At 41.4% G+C, this 18,731-nt stretch overlaps 1 protein-coding gene across 1 annotated transcript in view; it reads left to right on the top strand.

Moving 5' to 3' along the window:
* SHQ1 (SHQ1, H/ACA ribonucleoprotein assembly factor) overlaps positions 1–18,731 on the top strand; it is a 95,373-nt gene that overhangs the window by 38,040 nt on the left and 38,602 nt on the right. The window lies entirely within an intron of this gene.

Genomic DNA, 18,731 nt, shown 5'->3' with positions numbered 1-18,731 from the left:
GGCTCACGTTGCTGGGGTGATGCCGCCAGTGTTCTGCCCTGGCCGCTATGGACGCCGCCATCTTTGTCATGGAGTGATGGTTAATTTGCATATTACTCTTTATTAGATAGGACTAGAGGCCCAGGGTCCCTTTGCCTGGCCTGCAGGGATAGGGCTGAATCCGGCCTGGTGCATAGATTCGTGCACTGGTGGGGTCCCTCAGCCTGTTCTGTGGGGATCAGGCTGAAACCAGCAGGTCAGCGTCCCCCGAGGGGTCCAGGATTGCGAGAGGGCACAGGCTAGGCCGAGGGACCCCACTGGTGCACGATCAGGGCCCTGGAGGGACGCGGGAGGTTGGCCAGCTGGAGAGGGACCATGGGAGGGCTCCAGGGCATGTCCGGCCCGTCTCGCTCAGTCCCGATTGGCCGGACGCCAGCAGCAAGCTCACCTACCGCTCGTATCTTCTGCCCTCTGGTGGTCAGTGCACATCATAGCGAGCGGTTAAGTGGCCTTAGAATATCATTAGCATATTACGCTTTGATTGGTTGAACAGCCAACTGGTCGAACGGACACTTAGCATATAAGCTTCTATTATATAGGACTAGAGGCCCGGTGCACAAAAATTTGTGCACTCGGGGTGGGGGGGGCGTCCCTCAGCCCGGCCTAAGCCCTCTCGCAGTCTGGGACCCCTCGGAGGATGTCCACCTGCTGGCTTAGGCCCGCTCCCTGGGGGATAGGGCCTAAGCTGCACTCAGAGATCCCTCTGGGTCAATTTGCATATTACCCTTTTATTATATAGGATGTTGAATAATAGCGATGAGAATGGACATCCTTGTCTTATTCCTGACCTTAAAGAAAAAGCTTTCATTGTTTCACCGTTGAGTATAATATTAGCTGAGGGTTTATCATTAATGACCTTCATTATGTTGAGGTACTTTCCTTCTATACATACACTCTTTTATTGAGTGAATCATGAATGGATGTTGTATCTTGTCTATTGCTTTTTCACTATCTGTTGATATGAGCATATGATTTATATCCTTTATTTTGTTAATGTGTATTACATGGATCAGTTTGTGTATGCTGCAACATCCTGTGCCCCTGTTAGTATTTTGTTTAGGACTTGTGCATCTGTGTTCATCAGAGATATTGGTCTTTAATTTTCTTTCTCTGTGTTACCCTTGCCAGGCTTTATGTCCTAAAATGAATTCGTAAGTATTGCTGCTGCTTCAGCTTTTTGGAAGAGTTTGAGAAGAATAGTTATTAAATCTTCTAATGCCTGGTAGAATTCACTAGTAAAGCCATCTGGTCCTGGACTTTTGCTTCATGGGGCGGGGGGGGGGGGGGGGGGGGGTCTTTAATGGTTGTTTTAATTTTCTCACTGTTGACTGGTCTATTTAGATTTCCCAGGTCTTCATGATTTAGTCTAGGAAGGTTATATATTTCTACAAAGTTGTCCATTTCTTTAGGTTATTGAATTTGGAAGCATTTAGCCTTTCAAAGTATTGTATAGTCCTTTGTATTTCTGTGGTGTCTGTTGTAACTTTTCCTCTTTTATTTCTGATATTGTTTGAGTCTATTCACTATTCTGATATTAGTGAATCTAGCCAGAGGTTTGTCAATTTTACTAATCTTTAAGAACCAGCTCTTTGTTGCATTAATTTTTTTCAATTGTCTTTTTGTTTTCTATTTTGTTTAAATCCACTCTAATTTTTAATATTTCCTTCCTTCTACTGATTTTGGCCCTTGTTTTTTCTTTTTATAGTTCTTCAAAGTGAAACATTACATTGTTTATTTGAGATTTTTATTGTTTCTTAAGGAAGGCCTGTAATAATACAAACTTCTCTCTTATTACCGCTTTTGCTATAACCTCAAAATTTTGCTATGTCTTATTGTTATTCTATATTTCTGTATTTGTCTTTCGATCTTTTATTTCTTCTTTGACCCAGTCTCTGTTTAGTAGCATGTGTTTTTCTTTAATCCTTACCCAAGAATATGCTTATTGATTTTAGAGAGAAGGAGTGGAGAGGAAGAGGGAGAGAAAGAGAGATACATTGATGTGAGAGAGAACATTGATTGATTGCCTCTGTATGTGCCCCAATCAGGGATTGAAACTGCAACCTAGGTATGTGCCCTGACTGGGAATTGTGCCCACGATCTTTCTGTATGTGGGACAATGCTCCATGCAACTGAGCCACACTGACCAGGGCAGCAGCATGTTGTTTAATCTTCACCAATTTCTACTTTTTTCCCCACTTTCTTCTTTCAATATATTTCTAATTTGAAAGCATTGTGGTTGGAGAATGTGTGTGATATGATTTCAGTCTTCTGAGGCTAGTTTTGTGTCCAACATATGGTCTATCCTTGAAAATGTTCTATGTGCATTAGAGGAGAATATATAATCTGGTTTTCTGGGATGAAAAGCTCTTCGATTATCTCCAGTTCTAGTGTGTTATTTAATGTCAACATTTCCTTATTTATTTTGTTAGAATGATCTATCCATTGCTGTGAATGGGATATTTAAGTTCTCCACTATAATTGTGTTTTTGTCAGTTTTTCCCTTTAGTTTTGTTAGTAGTTGCTTTATATATTTAGGTGTTTAATACGTATATTGAAAAGTGTTGTCTTCTTGATTTATTATTCCTCCCTCTATAAAATGTTCATCTTTGTCTCTTCTTTCCTTTTTATCTTGAAATCTATTTTTTAGATATAAGTGTAGCTAGAGTCACTTTTCTTTGGAGTATTGTTTTCCACCTCAAATCACTTTGAATCTTTGTTTGTCCTTGCAACTGACGTGTGTCTCCTGAAAGCAGCATGTAGATGGGTTTTGTGTTTTGATTCAACCCTCTACTCTGTGCCTTTTAATTGGTGAGTTAAGTTGTTTTGCATTTACGGTGACTATTGATATATAAGCATTTTCTATAGCCATTTTATTTTTTGTTTTCTGTCATCTGTGTTTATTCCATTTTTTCTTGTATTTCTGTCTTTTTATTTTTAGTTTGGTGTTATTCTATGATTTTTATGTTATGTATCTCAGTTCTAGACTTTATTTCATGGTTATAATTAGGTTCATGTAAAAGAAAGTTTCATATATACACTGTCCTTTTCCTTTTGTGCATCTTATCTCCATTTCCCTGTGCAAATTCAGACCTTTACCTCCTTCCCTTTTATGTTTTAGTTGTCACAAATTATCCCTTTCTATGTTGTGAGTTCATTTCTCAATTGCAGGAGCTGTTGTCTTTTTAAATGTTTTTTACCTCTCTTAACCTTTATGTTATATTTGAGTCTATGTTATCATGTTCTGAATAAGGGTTGCTATTTCCTACTTTTGTTTCTCTGTTAGTCATCTTACTCATAGTTTTGTATTCTCTTATCTTTTGTTTTAGGTAGAATACCCTTCAGTGTTTCCTATAATGCAGGTCTTCTGGTGGTAAATTCCCTCAGCTCCTGTGTGCCTGGAAAAGTCTTCATTTTTCCTTTATATTTAAAAGATATCTTTGCTGGATGTATTATTCTTGGCTGGTGAATTTTTTTTTTAATAATTTGAATATTTGATTCCAATCTTTTCTAGCTTGTAGGATTTCTAGTGAAAAAACAAAACAAACCCATGATGATAATTTAGTGGGATTTCTAGTGTGGGTTACCATCTTTTATTTCCTGGATGCCTTGAGAATTCTTTCTTTGACATTAATTTTTGACAGTTTTAATATATTGTTCTTTGGAAGGCCTTTTGGATTGAGATAATTAGATATTCTGTTTGCTTCTTAGATTTGAGGTTCCAGTTTGTTCCATAGGTTTTTTCAGTTCTCATTGATTATTTGTTTGAATAGGTGGTTTATTCCCTTCGCCGTTCTTATCCTTCTGTAATACACATTGTTCTTTTATTGCTCTTTCTGATGGAGTCAAATAGTTCTCCTAGAGCTCTTCCTTATTATCTTCCCTTCCCTTCCATTTCCTTCCCTTCCCTTCCTTTCTCTCCTCTTCCCTTCCCTTCCCTTCCCTTCCCTTCCCTTCCCTTCCCTTCCCTTCCCTTCCCTTCCCTTCCTTTCTCTCCTCTTCCCTTCCCTTCCCTTCCCTTCCCTTCCCTTCCCTTCAGGTCCCTCTCTTTTCCATGCACATCATTTCTGGATTTTTATCTTTAATATTTCTAATTCTTTCCTCCTTCAGGTTAGCTCTATTTCTTCATCTTTTTTATTGTCCTTCATTTCCAGAGTTTCTATTTATTTTTTTTAAGTTTCACTATCTTTGATCAGGTATTCCTTTTATTCATTGATTTTATTTCTGAGTTGATTAAACTGCCTTTTAGAGTTTTCTTAGATCGCAACTGATATTTTTTTAGAACTCCAGTCTTGGATTCTATATTTTTAAAACAAAATTATCCTTATTGTTGGAAGTATACAATGGGTCCGAGGCTACCTGTCACTACATGAGCCAAATTAAGTAAGGACAGGGTTGAATCTATAGAATGATTTGGGTTGTATAGACATTTTAATGATGTTAATTCTACCAATTCATGAGCATGCTATATTCTTCCTCTGTCTCTTTTTTCAATGTCCTATAGTTTTTTGAGTATAGGTCTTTTTACCTTTTTGGTTAAGTTTATTCCGAAGTATCTTATTTTTTTTGTTGCACTGGTAAATGGTATTTCTTTTAATTTCTCCTTCTGAGAATACATTATTAGTGTATAAAAAAGCATTGGTTTCTGGGTGTTAATTTTGGATCCTGCTACATTGCCAAATTCATGTATTAAATCTAGTAGCTTCCTGGTGGAGTCTTTAGGGTTTTCCATATACAATATCATGTCATCTATATATATAAAAATCTAAGCGACCAGAACGATCGGTCACTATGATGTGCGCTGACCATCGGGGAAGACATTCAATGCAGGTGCTGCCCCCAGCCCGCAGGCCCCGATAGCCAATGGGGCCTGCCAACCAACTTCCTGGTTTTTCCCCCCGGCCGGCAGGCCCCAATTTCCTGATTGGGGCTGGGCCCTCGGGCTGGCACGGGGAACTGGGAGTGGGTGGCGGCGGAAACGGCCCCTTTCCCAGGGGGGCCGAGGGCCAGCTCCTTCCTCGGGGCCGGTGGCCAACCTCCCAGGTTCCTCCCCCAACTCTCCCCCTGGCCAGCAGGCTCTGATCAGCTGCCAACCACCTGCCGTGGTGGCGGTTGGCCCCTCAACCTGGCTGGCAGGCCCCGATCACCTGATTGGGGCCTCTGGCCATCCTCCCAGTCCCTCACCCCCAGCCAGCAGGTCCCGATCGCCTGATTAGGGCCGGGCCCTAGACTGGGACGGGGAAACAGGGGTGGGGGGTGGGGGTAGTGGCGGATGCGGTGGCAAGGGAAGGGGGGGAGGCGGGGAACCTGATTGGCCCTGATCGCTGGCCAGGCCTAGGGACCCCACCCATGCATGAATTTCGTGCACCGGGACTCTAGTCTGTAAATAATGACAGTTTTACTTCTTTCTTTCCAATTTAGATGCCTTTCATTCTTTCTTGTAGTGTGATTTCTGTGGCTAGGATTTCACATATTATGTTGCATAAGAGTGGTGAAAGCAGACATCCCTGTCTTGTTCCTGTTCTTAGGGGAAATGGTTTTAGTTTTTGCTTGGTAGAACTCCCCTGTAAAGCCATCTGGACCAGGGCTTTTGTTTGCTGGCAGATTTTTGATTGCTGCCTCAATTCCTTTAGTAGTTATCGACCTATTCAGGTTTTTTTATGCTTCTTGATTGACTTTTGGGAGCTTGTATTTTTCTAAAAATGTGTCCATTTCATATAGGTTGTCCATTTTGTTGGGATAGAGTTGTTCCTAGTATTTTTGTATAATCCTTTGTATTTCTGTGGGATCGGTTGTTACTTCACCTCTTTCATTTCTGATTTTGTTTATTTGGGTCCTCTCTCTTTCCTTCTTGAGCCTGGCTAGAGTTTCATCAATCTTGTTTATCCTTTCAAAGAACCAGCTCTTGGTTTTGTTGATCTTTTGTACTGTTTTTTTTTTTTTTTTTTTTTTTCTGTCTCCATGTTGTTTATCTCCACTCTGTTCTTTATTATTTCCTTCATTCTGTTTACTCTGGGCGATTCTTGTTGCTCCCTTTCTAACTCTTTGAGTTGTAGTTTTAGATAATTTATTACCATTTGTTCTTGTTTTTTGAGATAGGCCTGTAGAGTTATGAACTTCCCTCTCACGACTGCTTTCACTGTGTCCCATAGATTTTGGATTGCTGTGTTTTCATTGTCATTTGTTGCCAGGATGCTTTTTATTTCTTCTTTGATCTCTTTGGTAACCCAGTCATTATTTGGTAACCCAGTCATAGAATGCTATTTAGCCTCCAGGTGTTTGATTTTTTAAATTGTTTTTATTGTAGTTGATTTCCAGTTTTATGCCATTGTGATCTGAGAAGAATCTTGAAATGATTTCTATCTTTTTAAATTTGAAGAGAGTTTGCCTGTGTCCCATTATGTGGTCTGTCTTTGAAAATGACTTGTGTTCACTTGAGAAGAATGTATATTCTGTGGCATTGGGGTGAAATGTTCTGAAGATGTTAATTAATTCCATCTGATCTAGTGAGTAATTTGGGATTGATGTTTCTTTGCTGACTTTTTGTTTAGAAGATTTGTCCAGTGATGTTAGTGGGGTATTAAAGTCCCCTACTATGACTGTATTGTTGTCAATCTCTCCCTTGATATCCTCCAGAAGTTTTTTTTATGTATTTGGGTGCTCCTGTATTGGGTGCATATATGTTTACCAGAGTTATATCTTTTTCTTGAATTGCTCCCTCTAGTATTATGAAGTGACCTTCCTTATCTCTTGTTATGGCCTTCACTTTGAGGTCTAATTTGTCAGATGTAAGTATTGCTGCCCCAGCTTTTTTTTTTCCCATTTCCATTTGCCTGAAAAACCTTTTCCCATCCCTTCACCATCAGTCTGTGTGAGTCCTTTGTTCTGAGGTGGGTTTCCTGTAGACAGCAGATATATGGGTCATGTTTTCTTATCCACTCATCTACCCTATGTTTTTTGATTGGGGCATTTGATCCATTTACATTTAAAGTTATTATTGATAGGTACCTGTTTGTCACCATTTTTATTCTTTTTGCCTGTGTTCCTTCTTCCCTTCCTATTTCTTCTTTTTATAGCAGACCCTTTAGCATTTCTTGCCTTCCTGGTTTGGTGGTAATAAACTCCCTTAGTCCTTTTTTTCTCTGTGAAGCTCCTGACTTCACCCTCAACTTTGATTGATAGCCTTGCTGGGTACAGTATTATTGGATTTAGCCCCTTGTTTTGCATGGCTTTATATATTTCATTCCATTCCATTCTCTTGTGGCCTGATGTGTTTCTGTTGAAAAGTCAGTTGATATTCTAATGGGAGATCCCTTGTAGGTAACTTTCTGTCTGTCTCTGGCAGCCTTTAAGATTCTTACTTTGTTGTTGGTGTTTGCCAATTTAATTATGATGTTTCTTGGTGTCGGTCTTTTGGGTTCATCTTATTTGGGACTCTGTGAGCTTCTTAGACTTGTGTGAGTTTTTTCTTCCCTATATCAGGGAAGTTTTCTGTCATTATCTCTTCAAACAGGTTTTCTATTCCGTGTTCAGTTTCCTCTCCTTCTGGCACCCCGATGATGCAGATGTTGTTTTATTTTCTGTTGTCCCAGAGTTCCCTTAGGCTCTCCTCCTGTTTTGTTTTGTTTTTTAATATATTTTATTGATTTTTTACAGAGAGGAAGGGAGAGAGATAGAGAGTTAGAAACATCGATGAGAGAGAAACATCGATCAGCTGCCTCCTGCACATCTCCTACTGGGGATGTGCCCGCAACCCAGGTACATGCCCTTGACCGGAATCGAACCTGGGACCCTTCAGTCCGCAGGCTGACGCTCTATCCACTGAGCCAAACCGGTTTCGGCACCTCCTGTTTTTTAAGTTATTTTTTCTAGATGCTGCTCTGCTCGGGTCTTTTCCCCTACCTTGTCTTCTAGCTCACTGATGCAGTACTCCGCTTCTTGTAATCTACTGTTAATGCTTTCTATTGAGCTCTTTATTGCAGCGATGTCATTTTTTATTTCTTCTTGGTTCTTCATTTCCTCTTGGTTCTTACACATATTGTTGAATTTGTCTTCCATCCTTTTCAGCGACTTTATGACCATTCTCTGAATTCTTTCTCTGACATATTGTTTGCCTCCATTTCGTTTACTTCCTTTTCTGGTGATTCCTCCTTATCTTTCATATGTAGGCTGTTTCTGTGTCTCCCTGTGATCGCTCCTCTCCAGGTGTCTGGTTATGTAGCTTTCTCTCTCCTGCACTGACTTAAAGGCACAAGATACAACACAAGAAGACACAACACACTGGGCACTAAACACAAATGTATTCACAATACTAATAACCCCAAATAAAGGTGACCATCAGGAAAAAGAAAAGTAGAGGATAGAAAAGACTGCAAAAATGATATTGAGAAAAGGAGAAAATGTAAGAGAGAAAAGAAAGAGAAGAAAAAAGAAGGGGAAAAATATGTATACTAGAGGACCAGTGTGCATGAAATCGTGCGTGAGTAGCTTGCTTCCGCTTGCCTCAGCTTCCCGCCCCGCTCTCCGCCGCTTGTAGCTCGCTGCCCCTCCATCCGCTGCTCATATCTCTCCGCTGCTTGTAACTCACTGCCCTGCCCTCTGCTGCTTGTGGCCTTCCTCCACTCGTAGCCCTCAGCAGCTTGTAACTCTCCACTGCTAGCAGTTCACGCCCCTCCCCGCCCACCACGAGAGGCGCTGCTCACAGGCCGGGGGGGGGAGGGGGGGACCGAGAGGTGCTCAGTGCACCTCCTGGTGACTGGTCTTTGGTCGTTACAGCGTTATAACCACTGGGTTTTTATTATATAGATGGGGAGAAAACTCCAATCAAACAGCATCTTGTCAGGGCCAGCCTGACAGGGTTGAGCCGGGCTGAGGCAGGGAGGTGGGAATTGAGAAAAGAAAGAAAGACAGGAAAGCGGGGTCGGGAGGACCCCAGTTCTCTCGATGAACTGAAGCAACTTTATTAGCCACACAATACTATTTATACATAATACACTGAATAGGAGGTCTATCAAGAGGAATGTATTCTTTGTTCCTCTTAATCTCTAAGGGAGGGACACAGCAGAAGGGCAAGTTCTCAGTACAGCATATCTCAGTAAATAGTTACAGACTTCTTGGTAAGCTATGAAAGGCTGTTCTCATTCTACAAATGTTGCTCTTATTCTACTGATAAACGCCATCCAAACAAGTCTGGGAAAACTGTGTGGGTAAGGATCCCAGCCTTGCTAGCCCCTTCAGGTGCAAGGACCTTGCCAGCTTACATCTGGCCCCCAACACATCTAATCCAAAAAATGCAAACAACAAACACCCAGAGATAAATGCAAACTATAAACAACAACTAATCCAAAATGTGTAAACTACAAACACCCAAACAACAAACACCCAGAGGAATCTGAGGAGGCAAAGCTTTCTCTAGGCAATATCTGATCTTTCTGTCCACTGATTGCCTCACCAGCCATGTTTAATTTGCCAATTCCGGGTGGGTGTTATTCGATTCAGCTGTTTCTTCTATCTGCTCTGTGAGAAGGTGCAGGGCTCGTTTGCATATTTGCGCCACTTTGTCTCCCCCTGGACAGACTTTTTAGGCTCCCGCAGCCAGGGAGACTGGAGTCTCGGTGTTCCTGGATTCGCAGCTGAGGCAGCTGGTCCCGGGGTGTTGTGGTTGTAGAATCCTGGGAGGTATCCAAGGTCTCCCTGGTTGAAGCTAAGGCTGGGTTTCCAATCACAGCCGCTCTCCCCTTCACGATGGCGTGGTCTCTGTGGCAGAGTCGGCTGCTCCGGGAGAGGTTTCAGCAGCAGTAGAGGCTGCCCGGCCAGGGGAGCCTGGTCCGCTAGTCCCCATCAGTCCCTTGGAATATAGCTGTCCCTCACTCACAAATACAGACACTCACCGCACGTCCACGCACTCTCTTTCGCACTCTCACACTATCTTGCAGCCTGCTGTCCTGTAGGCAGCCATCTTGGATCCCCCAGTTTTTCTGTATTCTAGTAATTCCAGTTTAGTCCTGGGAGCTTTTCTGTGCAGCATCCATTTCCTCTGCCACCATCTTTTTAAAAAAATATATTTCTTTATTGATTTCAGAGAGGAAGGGAGGAGAGAGAGATAAAAACATCAATGATGAGAGAGAATCATTGATTGGCTGCCTCCTGCACACCCCCCATGGGGGATCAAGCCTGCAACCCAGGCATGTGCCCTTGGCCGGAATCGAACCTGGGACCCTTCAGTCCGCAGGCTGACGCTCTATCCACTGAGCCAAGCCGGGCAGGGCTCTGCCACCATTTTTCATCTCCTCGGATTATCCTTGTTTTTTTAAAATCCTTTGTTGTAATATCTGGATGCCAGCATATGTTTCCATCCTCCCCCTATATTTTGTAGTTCAGTAGAATTCTGGGCACATAGATGATCCATTTATTATTTTTGGTTATCTGTTTCTTGCCATTTATAATATCTTTTGGGTCTTATTTTTACATTAAAGTAATGTTGAAGGCATCTTGAGACATTTTTTCTAGTCCTTCTTTTGTTTATTTTAGCCAAGTTTTTATATTTCTCTTGCTGAGAGTGTGCTTTTTTTCCTTCCCTGAAAAATTGTGTTTTAATTGTTGGTATATTTTTTGCTTCAACTAGGTAATAAAAATCTTGCCTGTTTCCTCTCTTGGGAGAAAGTAAAATAATTTAGTCAACATTTAAATATGTGCGAGATAAGAAAAGGGACAAAAATGATCAAATAGCGTTTGGCGTCCCACTTTAAATTGTAATTTTCAGTGCTAAAATTTATTAAAGAAGGTGGTATGCTGATCAGGCTTCTGGATTTGTTGAGAACTCAGGACAAGTAGTAATTAGGAGACTGAGAAGAGGGTCATCTACTTCCAAAAGTGTCTCTATTCAAAACACCTTGCTTAGGGAAAAGCATTAAAATGCAACTTCATTTACTTATTTTTTCATGTGCACACTTATTTGTTCAGTAACTATTTTTCGAATGAACTTTGTGCCGGGCAGTTTGACAGATAGCAAGGAGCATGTGGTGACTATGACGAGGTCGCTGCACTCACGGGGCTTGCATTTAGTGGGGAAGTACACAGTATTCCAATTGTGATTAAGTGCCAGGTTAAGGTTAAGAGAGCAGCTGGGCTTGGTACTACGTTTTCTATTTCAAACATGTCCAAATTGAACTCATCACTTTACGTATAAAAACTTCCTGAAATTTCTCCATGGTAGAGAGCCTCATTTTTCACGTTAGTCACCCAGGTTAGGAATCTGGGATTCATCTTTGACTTTTTTTGTATCCCACACTTCCAGTCCATCCTGAAGTTATATCACTCATCTCTACTATTTCCTTTACTCCGTCTATTTCTGACCTTCATTTGTGTCCTCCTTATTGTGGCAGTCTCCTTGTTGCCTAACTGATCTCTCTTCCTCCAGCCTGAAATTCTGCAAGTCCATCAACTATAAAACCAGCAGTACAATAGCTTATGTACCAAAAATGAAAACCTGCCTTAAACTCTTAATGGGTTCTCCTTTGCTTAAAGCATAAGCTTTTTCATCCAATGGTCTTGGCGCCAATTCAGTGCCAACAGGAATCCCCAATATGTGGCTCATTGAAAAAGGAAACTTTATTCATTGCAAACAGCTCAATTATGATTCAGCAGAGCTATGAAAACAGCACAGCTGTGAGGTGGCCCTGGGGTGAGGTGGCGGCCTGGTCTCTCTCTCCAGCTAGACAGCTCTGCTCTGCTCCTTGCTGGTCTTCTTTGCTCTGCTGTGTGCTGGTCTGCTTTGCCCTACAGCGGTCTGCTCAATTTTGTGCCAGTCTGCTATTGCGAGACATCTTCAGTGTTTCAGCTATTCAGGGAAATGCAGTCTTTGGTGGAAAAGGAAATTGCACTCTCAGAACCAGAGGGGAGCTGAAATATAGACACAATTCCACCCTCCCCCCTCACCCCCCGCCTCCAGTCCCTGATTGGTCCATCTTCTGCACATGAGGGCTCCAAATCTTTGCAGTTTGATTGGTCCAAAAGACACTGTCCTGAATTTTCAGAATGGAGATGCTCTGATTGGTCAGTGAAGAAGTTGACAGCTCCAATTGGAAGGAAAAACCTCAGTCCTATTGGCTGAAATAGGATTCCAGGAACTCCTTTATAAGGGCTGGCTGAGATGTCTGGAGCACAGTGTAGGAGACAGGTAGTTATGCAGGCTTCTCTGTGAAGTGCTATTTGCATGAGAGGCCCATGTAGAAATGGCTGCTAGACTCTGGTTGTTTTTAGTTTCTTGTTTTTTAAATTTGAGCCCAGTTAGCCACTGGGAGCCCTTTTTAGTAGTTTTCTTCTTTCTCAGGGTCCACAGCTTCTAACTTCTTATAATGTCGTATAAAGTTCTTGGTGATCTGGCCGTGCCCCTCCTTGCCCACCTTTTATACTGTAACAGTAATGAATATTTGCATTTCTCCACCCATACCTCTTCTCACACACTTTGTTCTCACGGTATCCCTTCGCAAGCTGTTTTCTCCCTTGTCCATCCTACCTGAATTACTTTTATCTGTAAAGACAGGGCTTAGTTGTCACTCTCTGGTCCCTCTCTCCCAGACTGGTAGGGGAAGCTCTCCTCAGGGCTTCTGTTATAGCTCATCTTGTTTTTACAACATTCTGTTTGTGTGTGTGTGTGGTATCTATTAGCACGTTAAGCGCCAGCCTGTTTTGTCTTCCAGACGGAAAGTATAGTGTCAGTCACCGGTGAGTGACTGGGTGCTTAACGTGTTAATTGTGAAGCCCTGAAGGGCAGGGAGTGAGTGTTGCCAATCTTTATCTTTCTGATTGGCATGCATGTAGAGGGTACTTGGTGAATGCTTATTGAATTTAATGCATTTAAAATAATTTATTCTGGAAAGTAGACTATTAGCCTCAGATCTGTTCACAAAACTCTTAAATCATGAACACTATAAAAACCATCACAGTTAAATTACTAAAACTATATTAGTGATGTTTTACTCCAAATAATCACATAAATATTCTGAAATTTTGGGGTGGGGGCAAGGAGAAAGGGGGCATGAAGGTGGCAGAGATACTGTTTCACGGATCCAGTAATTAATTAATTAATTTATTTATTTATTATTATTATTTTTTTACGATTTTTCTCCTAGGGAAAAAAACAGCATTTTTCAGATGGGCTGTTCTACCTTTGCAGTAAATGTCCTTGGTGCTCCAGTCTCCAAGGCCCTTTTTGCTCCCCCTGACATTTTTCCGGGGCAATTCTGGCCTCTTCTTTGGCCTCCTTAACTGTCCCATGTGTCTCTCTGGAGCAGCAGACTGTTGGACAGGTCTCTGTGTGTCCTGAAAGGACAGCTCAGACTCAGCCTATTCCAAGCAGAAGTCATTGTCTCTCTCCTGTCATGTTTGTTAGCATCCTGTGTTCCTGTCTCAACAAAGGTCATCGTTGTCCACTGTATTGTCAAGGCCCAAATCCTAGGCATGGGTTTTGACTCCTGCCTCCCTTGACTCCTACATCCTGAGGATTCTAGATTCTAACTATATGTCAGACTTATCCACTTTCTGCCTGCCCACAGCCACGGTTGTATTTAAGGCCACCATTATTTCTGTTCCTTCAGGTCTCTCTAAACCAGTGGTTCTCAACCTATGGGTCGCGACCCCTTTGGGGGTCGAACGACCCTTTCACAGGGGTTGCCTAAGACCATCGGAAAACACATATATAATTACATATTGTTTTTGTGATTAATCACTATGCTTTAATTATGTTCAATTTGTAACCATGAAAATACATCCTGCATATCAGATACTTACATTAGGATTCATAACAGTAGCAAAATTACAGTTATGAAGTAGCAACGAAAATAATTTTATGGTTGGGGGTCACCACAACATGAAGAACTGTATTAAAGGGTCGCGGCATTAGGAAGGTTGAGAACCACTGCTCTAAACCATTTTCTAGGTGGCAGTGAGAGTGATGTTTTAGTCCCCCAAATGCAAAAGCTTTTAAGTACTCAGTTGATCTTAGTACTCTAGATATTTTTAACATGGTTTACAAGGTCATTGTTACCACAACCCATTATTTTCAGCTATTTTCAACATTTTTTTCTTAAATGTGTCTTCCTGTTTCCTAGCCTTTGCTAACTATTCTTTCAGCCCAGATTATTTTCTTCTACCTCTCTTAACTGGTTAACTGTTAATTACTATTCAGCTGTTGGCTTAGATATTATTTGCTTCAGCGGCCTTGCCTGCATCCCACCTTCGTTTTGCTATAACATTTATCATAGCACTTATGCTGAGTTATAGTTGTTTGACTCTCCTGGGAGACTGCAGGTACCGTGAAGGCCAGTACTTTTGTTGACTTATTTAGCATTTTAGCCACTTTAATTATTTATCTTTTTTGAAGTTCATTTCCTAGAAAAAGTTTGCATTCTGATTAGTGGATGTAAGTCTGTAATAAACATCAATTCAAAGGAGTATTTCTTAACTTTATTTAAAAAAAATTTAATTAGAGTTGATATTTAATATTAAATTAGTTTTAGGTGTACGATATAGTGGTTAGACACTTATACAATTTACAAAATGACCCCTTCCCCATAAGTCTAGTACCCACTTGACACCATACATGGTTATTGTAGTATTAATGACTAGATTCCCTATGCTATACTTTATATCCCTGTGACTATTTTGTAACTATTTTGTACTTCTTAATTCCTTTACCATTTTCACCCACCCCCTATTCACATCTGGCAACCATCAATTTGGATTTTTCTTCACTTTAAAAAGAAATGGTCAAAAGAGAAATATGGGAGAAACCAAGATGGCGGCATAGATAAACACCTGAAATTGCTGCCTTGTACAACCACTTCAAAAATACAACTAAAAGACAAAACGGCCATCATCCAGAACCACAGGAAGGCTGGCTGAGTGGAAATTCTACAACTAGAAGGAAAGAGAAAAGCACACTGAGACTCAGAGGAGGTGTGGGAGTAAAGTGCAGCGGTACGGAGGCATGCAAGGAAAGGGCTGGCAACTGAGGATGCGGTTGTCTTTTTCAATCGGTAGGGAGACACAAGCTCCCAACGGCTCTGAAAGCCAGTTCCAGGCGAGTATCTGGGGACCCATACTCATGACGGGAGAAACTGGACTGTCTGGCATTGGGCAGAACTCAAGGGCAGTGTTCTCTCAGAGGTGCTGGCAGCGATTACCAGGACACTGAGACCCGGGACCTCTTAGGGCAGGACTGAGGTTCAGCCATAGCTGTTTGCTCCACTCTGTTGATCCCCTGAAACCCCACCCCACCCAAGCTGTGGCAGAGGCTTTTGCATATGAATGGCCTGGCCTTTTGCAATCTAAAATTATCTAACAAACTGCAGCTGGGCCAGAGAGACCCAGAACATCCAAAAGAAGGCCCAAGGCCCCACAGCAGCTTGCATTCCTTCAGAGCTGGGCCTCACCTGGGCACCTCCAAACCCCAAACAAAGAAGAGGAATCTGCAGATCTCTCAGTAGCTCCTGCTGGGCAGCCTCAGGGAGAGGCTAAATTAGCACCTCCTTAGAGATCCAAGAGCCAGTGTACCCAGTGTTCAGAGTGGGACCATACAGATTACAACTCCTCAGATCCATAAGGGACATACTTCAGGGGGCAGACTCAGTGAGCACCAAAGCCCCACTGAAGCAAGTCTTGCCCCAGAAGGGTGTCTTCAGCACAGAAGTTCTCCCACCATAACCACAGCTGATTCTCACAGCTAATTGGCCTGGAGGTCAATTCTCCCAGTGATACCAACTACAATCAAGGCTTAACTACAACAAGACTTTGCACAGAGCCCACAAAAGGTGCACCAAGAGTGTCCACCTCATGTAACTGGGGAGGCTGAGCCACTGGGTCCTATAGAACACCTAGCACACAAAGCCACCCTATCAACAGAGGGAAGCATAAAAAATGCGGAGACAAAGAAACAGGTCACAAATGACAGAAATGGAGGAAAGCAAACTACTGGATAGAGAGTTCAAAACTACACTTATAAGGTTTTTCAAGAATTTTCTAGAAACCGCCGATAAATTTAGTGAGACCCTCAATAAATCTAGTGAGACCCTTGAGGATATGAAAAAGAACCAACTAAAAATTAAGCATACACTGACTGAAATAAAGAATAATATACAGAGATCCAACAGCAGACAAAAGGATCCCAAGAATCAAGTCAAAGATTTGAAATACAAAGAAGCAAAAAACACCCAACCAGAAAAACAAAGAAAAAAGAATCCAAAAATATGAAGATAGTGTAAGGAGCCTCTGGGACAACTTCAAGCCTACCAACATCCGAATTATGGGGGTGCCAGAAGAAGAGAGATCAAGATATTGAAAACCTATTTGAAGAAATAATGACAGAAAACTTCCCCTACCTGGTGAAAGAAATAGACTTACAAGTCCAGGAAGTGCAGAGAACCCCAAACAAAAGGAATCCAAAGAGGACCACACCAAGACACATCATAATTGAAATGCCAAGAGTAAAAGACAAAGAGAGAATCTTAAAAACAGCAAGAGAAAAACAGTTACCTACAAGGGAGTACCCATACGATTGTCAGTTGATTTCTCAATAGAAACTATGCAGGCCAGAAGGGAGTGGTAAGAAATATTCAAAGTGATGAATAGCAAGAACCTACAACCAAGATTACTTTACCCAGCAAAGCTATCATTCAGTTTTGAAGGTCAGATAAAGAGCTTTACAGATAAGAAAAAGCTAAAGGAGTTCATCACCACCAAACCAGTATTAGATGAAATGCTGAAAGGTATCCTTTAAGAAGAGGAAGAAGAAGAAAAAGGTAAAGATAAAAATTATGAACAACAAATACATATCTCTCAACAAGTGAATCTAAAAATCAAGTGAATAAATAATTTGATGAACAGAATAAACTGGTGAATATAATAGAATCAGGGGCATAGAAAGGGAGTGTACTGACAATTCTCATGGGGGAAGGGGTGTGGGAAGAGACTGGACAAAAATCGTACACCTATGGATGAGGACAGTGGGGGTGGGTGAGGGCAGTGGGGGGTTGGGAACTGGGTGGAGGGGAGCTATGGGGGAAAAAAGAGGTACAACTGTAATAATCTGAACAATAAAGATTTAATTTAAAAAAAGAGAGAGAGAGATGGTGTGGGAACCCTATTCAGAGTACACTGGATGTCCAAGGCCAGCTTGCCATATACAGGTGCAAAAGCAAGGACTCAACAATCTTACTGTATGCACTGCGCAGGTGTGCCTTTCCATAGCCCAAATATTGATGTCACTGTTTGGTAAGAAGCCTCTTTTGTCTGAGTTGATATTACCGAGCAGCGGTGCCTGGCTGCTTGGTTGGGCTGCTTTGTTAGGAATGGCTGCTGTGCTTACAAGGGCTCCTGTGTTTGCTACTGCATAAGCAAGGCTGCTGCAGCTGCTTTGTGAGACTACTTTGAAGAACTGTTTTGTCTGATGGCTCCTTGGTAGCAATGGCTACTTGATCTGCAATAAAGACTCTCCTACAGCCTATGACTTCTCATGTCTTCTCCATCTAATACCTGGTGTCCATGGGGGTACAGCTCCTAGTAGAGGAGGCCTTGTTCTCCCACAGATGGCTAATGAGAGACTCTTAACAGGATTAGTTTATAAAGCAACTTCTTCATCCTAGTCTCAAATGTGTGCCTGAAAATTGATATTGAGAATTATTGTTTCAAGATCATTGCTATTCAGTTTTGTCCAATATGTACTTTATTTTCTTAAGCATAAAGATAGAACACATATTTTGATTGCTAGCTTGGATCCTGGAGTAAGACTTAAGTAGGTCCAAATTCAGGACACACTGCTTACTGGTTTTTTGACAGTAGCCATGGGTGTACAACTTTTCTGAGCGTCAGGTTTCACCCATGTAAAATGGGCAGGGAGTATCCCCTGCTCATGGGGATTATCTGAAGATTCAAAAAAATAATGAATGAGAAGTACTTAGTACAGTACTTCGCGCATACGAAGAATTTGTTATCTGTGATGTTTCTAATTTTAAAAAGATTTCAGTATCTCACTTGAAAGAAAAATGTATTTAAGGTCATAAAACTATCAGCTAGAAAATCCAATTTATCAAAACCTCAATCCCTTGAGTTTCAAATTAACTAAAATATAAATGAATTTTTCACTAGTATACTTTTTCTCATTGTTACCCCAAGAATACCATTTTCCAGCTTTGAATGAGGCATATTTTCTGAACAAGTGTCCTGCTATTTCAAATATAGCAGTTACTTTTCCAGTTAAAACTAAGAAAGTGAAGTGAAGGAAAAGTATTTTTCTGGTCTCAACAAAGATTATTTTTATCGTTTTTAGTAGTTTTAATTTAAGGACCTATTAGGTTTAGCATAGCTAAATAAAATAGATTGTGTGTTGGTAGAAAATATGAGTGCACAAACTAAATGGTGACGTGTGTAGCCTGTGTGTGGATATTCAGTATCCTAAATTTTCTACTCAAGTGCTTATTTTTCTTTGTTAGTGGAGTTAAAAGATTCTTTTCTTTGTTGTAATTTTACCAGAATCTGTGATATTTGCAAATATAGGACAAGTGCTAAGTTTCAGTCCCTTGTGTGTTGGGTTTCCCGTCATCCCACACCACTGTAGTGCAGGGGACGGGCCCTTAGGGCAGTGGTTCTCAACCTTCTGGCCCTTTAAATACAGTTCCTCATATTGTGACCCAACCATA

Source organism: Myotis yumanensis, unplaced genomic scaffold (genome assembly GCF_028538775.1).
Source record: "Myotis yumanensis isolate MYYU_CA2020_CCGP unplaced genomic scaffold, mMyoYum1.0.hap1 SCAF_14, whole genome shotgun sequence".
In the NCBI taxonomy this organism is placed as follows: Eukaryota; Metazoa; Chordata; class Mammalia; order Chiroptera; family Vespertilionidae; genus Myotis; species Myotis yumanensis.
The sequence above is the reverse complement of the archived record's forward strand: the minus strand, read 5'-3'. Positions and strand labels throughout refer to the sequence as shown.